This window comes from Lathyrus oleraceus, chromosome 4 (assembly GCF_024323335.1).
Source record: "Lathyrus oleraceus cultivar Zhongwan6 chromosome 4, CAAS_Psat_ZW6_1.0, whole genome shotgun sequence".
NCBI lineage: Eukaryota > Viridiplantae > Streptophyta > Magnoliopsida > Fabales > Fabaceae > Lathyrus > Lathyrus oleraceus.
This window is the reverse complement of record NC_066582.1, coordinates 345,633,318-345,639,787: the sequence shown is the minus strand read 5'-3', so window position 1 is coordinate 345,639,787 and position 6,470 is coordinate 345,633,318.

Below are 6,470 nucleotides of genomic sequence, written 5' to 3'. Positions count from 1 at the left end.
GTTCATGGTAAAAATTTTAAAGTTGGTGAATTGCTTTTAAGAAAAGTTTAGTAAGAAAGGCACTAAGGGCCAAGAGTTTTGAATAGGGTTTTTAGTTCTTTTTGTCTTTTTGAAATGTTAAGTCAATATGATTAATTTTATTTACAAATTTGATTTAAGAAAAAGATTTAAAAACTCATGGGCATAAGGCCAAAGTTTCTAATTATTAAAACAAAGTATAAGTTTAAAATCACAAGCAAAGAAGTTTTTGAAAAGAGGGAGAGATTTTGAAATTTAAGAAGTGGGACGAAGATGAAGAGGCTACCATAAGCATAAATTTAAAAGTTAATAGTTGAAAAGATCTAACCAATGGGATGCAATCCAACAGACAAGAATGTCATATAGAAAACTCATTTTCTCTTGGACTTTAATCAAGCAATAACTAGTGAGCAATTAGAAATATCTAGACATCATGAGGATCAAGGCATCAAATAAAGATAGCCACATCCAAGCAAGCAATCCAAAAGCTAGCAGTCTTCTTTGTCTTCTCATGTATCAGATGAAACATTTCTTGATCAACTCAAAGCAAAGCATCAGACACAATGTCAAAATAACAATTAGCACAAAGACAAAGTAGCGGATGAATTCAAACAAGATCCAAGGCTTGCATCAGATGAAGGCTCAATTCATAATAGCTTGGTCTCAAAATGTTGACATTGGCCAAGTCCTTTTTGCATAGGGAATGTTGCCTAATTCTAAGTCCAAAAGCTCAGATCAAAATCAATAGTCCATCAGATGTTTTTTAGGGTTTTTAATGTTATTAGATGTTTTAAGGTACTAAGACCACAAACAGAAATCAAAGTACACAAAAAATATATATAATCACAAGATATGGCTCAACTGAGCAAAGTGAAAATGACACAAACATAAACAAGTTAAATAAAATGTAAATGGTAATGAATGATAAATGACTGAAATTTAAATTGCATAAAGTAAATGACTCGAAAGTAAAGCAATATTAATAAGAATTAGTCAAATGTTAGTTAAGAGTTAGTCAAGTGTTAGTGGTGTTTTTTTATTAAGTAATTCTTTGGAGAACACTCAACCACTCATTCGCAAGTATGAACCCTTAAAATAAGACATCTTCCATGAGAAGGGCTCCAACTTGGATAATTCAACAAGTATGCCACTAGCTCTCATAAAAGGAAAAAGGTCAAGTCTCCATACAATAACATGAAGAATGAGAGACTTACAATTTCACTTACTAGAATGTTATGCCATTTAGGGTCAAATTTAGCTCTATGTTAAGCAATTGTAATTGGACTTATATAGAAGTCACAACTATCTGAGGTTGGGGAATGAAAATTTAGGATTTAATGCATGTTAGAGATTTGGTATGAAGAACCAAACTCCTAAAACATACTACACACTAAAAGAAAATATCAAGAGGGAGGGACCTATCTCAATCATACTTGTATTGGTTCATTTGACACAAGGTCATTGATGAACCAATTAGCCTTAAGACATTAGAGATTTCATTGGTCAAATGAGGGAATGAGAAAGAATAGGGATCAAAGTGTGAAGACATGACTTCTAAAATATTTTGATGACGACAAACTTCTCTACAAGTCTAAGATTGATTAACAAAAAGGATTGATCAAGATTCAAGCTCATGAAGGAAGTTTTTAACTATTGATCAAGTCTCGATGAAACTCATGAAGAATCATTTTTCAAATGGATAGGTATAACACTTGACCTCTAGATATTTATACAAGTGTTCAAAACATGTCTCATTCATACCATAATCATTGAAAGTATTTTTATGCATCAAAGAAATCATAACACTTCATTCTTTAAACTATTTTTCAAATCTGTGACAAAGTAATCGATTATCTATTCTATGGTAACCGATTACTCTGTGTAAAATTAAAATATTTTTGCACGTAGGAGACAAGTAATTAGTTATCCTTTTTAAGGTAACCGATTATTCTGGGAAAATTTCAAATATTTTGCACGTTGGATGCAAGTAACTGATTATCCATATTAAGGTAATCGATTACCACTGAACCAGAGGCAAAAATCAGTGCATCTCTTCATGGAAACTTTTCTGTTTTATTTACCATGAACCATGGCATCCTTTGGGTTTTTGCATCCATCTGAGGAGATGTTTAGACAATATATATACATCATTTTTTTCAGATTTCAAATTCACCTCCTTGCAAAAAATTTCAAATCAATAACACACATTCTTTCAAACATATTTTAAGTGTTCTTCCAAATTTTCTTAAGAGTGAAACCTTGCATAAACTTTCTTTTTAAGCATCATAGTTTCATTCCACACAAAGAACACTTGTATAATTATTGTGAGAATTAAGTGTTACAAAGGAGAAGATCAATTGATAAATTGATATACTTCAAAATTCCAACTATTTCATCTTCCACAAAAATTCAGAATTGTATTTCTTGATTACAACTTATTTTTAGGATTGTTAAGAATAAGTTTGTAAGGTGTTATCCTTGTTATCCGGTGTGTGGATACAAGAGGTCCTTTTGTGAGAAATTGAGTCTCAATTGGACTTTAAACATTGTAAATCCAAGAGGATTGTTCTTGGTGTGTTAGAATTAGATAGAAAGGCCTTAACCTGTCTTGTCTAGGAATCTAACATTATAGTGAATTCTCTTTCGTGTTGAAAGGGGAGTGGAGTACTCTCAATCTGTGAGGGGAACCACTACACATCGTGGTGTTCTTTACTTTCCGTACTTTATCGCTTTTCATCATATAAGCATCTCAAGAAAGGAAAAGTCATAAACCGTAAAAAATACGGAAAATCGTCTAAGTGCCTCATTCACCCCCCCCCCCCTCTTAGGCACTCCTTAAACTTATAATTGGCATCGGAGCAGGTTATAGGTAACCTGTTCCTAAAAGATCCGCATGGCTTCCGCAAGCACGAATCCGATTTTTAAAAACGGTGGAAGTAGTAACAAACCACCACTGTTCTCTAGAGAATATTTTGATTTTTGGAAGATCCATATGAAGGCACATCTAGAAGCCCAAGGAGAAGGCATATGGGAAGTCGTTGAAGATGGTCCACATAATTCTATGAGTGTGGTCAATGGCATTGGTACTCCAAAGATAAAGAGTTTGTATGATGAAGATGATAAGAAAAAAAATCTTAAATGAAAAGAAAGCAATAAACATTCTTCAAAGTGCTTTAAGCATGGACGAGTTCTTCCGCATATCTCAATGCAAATCGGCGAAACAAATATGGGACACCTTAGTGGAGACACATGAAGGCACCGCCGAAGTAAAGAGATCAAGGTTGAATACATTAAGTCAAGAATATGAGATGTTTAGAATGCTTCCCAGAGAATCCATCGTGGCGCTATAAAAGAGATTTGTTCACTTGGCTAACCACTTGATTGCTCTCGGAAAAAGATTTACAAATGACGATCTCAATCTTAATATCATTTACTCGAGAATGGAAACCAAAGGTGACGGCTATCTCCGAAGAGAAAAGTCTTTCAACAATGACGTCCGCATCACTCTTTGGCAAACTTCAAGAACATGAGTTAGAACTTGGTAGACTTGAGAAACATGAAAGTCAAGAACTAAAATCTAAAGGGATTGCCTTGAAGGTAGACTCAAAAGAAGATAAAGATGATGATGCATTGGAGGAAGATGATAATTTCATGCTCCTTGTTAAAAGGCTTGGTAAGTTCTTCAACAAAAATGATAAATCCTTTAACGCTAAAAAGAATAGACATTTCAGGAAAAAGGAGGCCACCACATCTACGCAAGATATAACATGCTACGAATGTGGAAAGCAAGGCCACATAAAGTCGGAATGTCCTAAACTTTCACAGAAAGGTGGATTCAAGAGCAAGAAGGATTTCAAGAACAAAAAGGCATATCTTGCATGGGAGGACAAAGAAATTAGTTCTTCATCTGGATCGGATAGCGAGGAATGTGCAAACTTGGCGCTAATGGCTTCTCATCATTCCGATGATGAAGAAGAGGTTAGTAATAATTTTTCTCTTTTTGATGATGATGCACAAGATGCAATTAATGAATTGTTAAATGAATTCAAAATTCTTTATAAAACTATATCATCTCAAAAGAAACAAATTTCCTCCTTGGAAGAAAAGATTGAAAGTTTTGAAAATGAAAACAAAAGATGATTAGTAAAAAGAAGAATTTTGTATGTCTAGAGTGTGAGTCTCTCAGTTTCCAAATTGTCCAACTTAAAAGAGTCCTTGAAAGGTATGAAAAAGGACAAATTGGTTTGGAAGGGGTTCTTAGCCAACAAAGGTACTCAAATGACAAAAGTGGACTTAGTTACTCCAAATTTTCTAAACCAAGTTCAAATAAAACTATCTTTGTTAGGCCTAAGGATCAATCTGCAAAAGAAAGAGTCAACACACCAAAAGTTTTGCATCAACATCCTAAAAAGAAAAGGTTTACAAAGAAAAAGTCATATGTTCCTAGATATAAAAGCAATTTTGAACCAACTTGTTTTTATTGTGGTATTATTGGCCATACACCTAATGCTTGCTATATTAGAAACTTTAGTGTAGCAAAGGGGAATTATGTATGGGTTGAGAAAGGTACTAATTATAAATGACCCAAAGCAATTTGGGTACCTAACAAAACTTAACTTTTTTTTGTAGGTATTCTTGAAGGCCACATCAAATCTTTGGTACTTGGATAGTGGGTGCTCCAAGCATATGACCGGTGATGTGCACAATTTTTCAGATCTAAAGCTTAAGGCCAAGGGTTATGTTACTTATGGAGATAACAACAAAGGAAGAATTCTTGTCATAGGCAAAGTAGGTGCACCAAATTTCATATCCATCGAAGATGTGCTATATGTCGAAGGACTAAAGCACAACCTCTTAAGCATAAGCCAAATTTGTGACAAAGGATTCAAAATAAGGTTCACAAAAGATGAACGTTTAATTGAAGACGAAGCCAAACAACAGGTAATACTTATAGGTAAGCGAATTAATAATATTTTCATGATTTCCCTTGATGATGTTTCTTTAAAGGTTAAGTGTCTTGCGGCAAATAACAACGACTCATGGTTATGGCATAAGAGATTTGCTCACATTCACATGGAGCACTTGAATAAGTTCGTAAAACATGACCTTGTCATTGGATTGCCAAAGATAAAATTCATCAAAAATAGACTTTGTGATGCTTGTCAAAAGGGGAAGCAAACCAAATCAACTTTCACATCCAAGAATGTGGTGTCCACTTCTAGGCCACTACAATTGTTGCATATGGACTTATTTGGTCCATCAAGAACAAGAAGCTTCAGAGGTAACTTATATGCTTTGGTTATTGTTGATGATTATTCTAGATATACTTGGACATTCTTTTTAGTGCAGAAAAGTGATGCATTCAAAGCGTTCAAGAAGTATGCAAAGCAAATTCAAAATGAGAAATCATTAACAATTGCCTCCATAAGAAGCGATCATGGTGGAGAATTCCAGAATACCTCTTTTGAAGACTTTTGTGAAGATCAAGGAATATTTCACAACTTCTTGGCTCCAAAGACTCCTCAACAAAATGGAGTAGTTGAAAGAAAGAATAGGTCATTGGTGGAACTTGCAAGAACAATGCTTAGCGACTCAAATCTTCCTAAGTATTTTTGGGCGGATGCGGTTATCACGGCATGTTTTGTAAGTAATAGAGTTAACATAATACCTATCCTAAAGAAGACTCCATATGAAATCTTCAAAGGAAGGAAACCCAACATTGCTTTCTTTCATATCTTTGGATGCAAGTGCTTTGTCCTTAACAATGACAAAGACAACCTTGGTAAGTTCGACGAAAAATTGGATGAAGGTATTTTTCTTGGTTATTCTCTTACAAGTAAAGCATATAGAATTTATAATAAAAGAACTTTAAATATAGAAGAATCCATGCATGTTAAGTTTGACGAATCTAACCCCTCGAAAGAGGAAATTGTTGTTTGTGATGATGATGATTTCATCGAAATTCCTAAAGAAGATAATTCAAACAAGAATCAAGAAGAACCGATTCAACAAGAGTCAAATGAAAATGATCTACCTAAGGAATGGAGGACTCATAAAGATCATCCTATTGACAAAGTAATTGGTGACATTAGTCAAGGTGTTGCTACAAGATTGAATCTCAAGGATGCATGCTTAAACATGGCGTTCGTTTCGAAAATAGAACCCTCTAAAATTGATGATGCTCTAGGGGCTGATCAATGGATTGTTGCTATGCAAGAAGAATTAAACCAATTCGAGAGAAATCAAGTTTGGGAACTTGTCTCTAGACCAAGTGGTAAGCACATCATTGGAACAAGATGGGTGTTTAAGAACAAACTTGATGAGAATGGCATAATTGTTCGAAACAAAGCAAGATTGGTCGCTCCAGGGTATAATCAAGAAGAAGGAGTCGACTTTGAAGAAACTTTCACTCCGATTGCCAGGTTAGAAGCTATTCATTTATTACTTGCTTA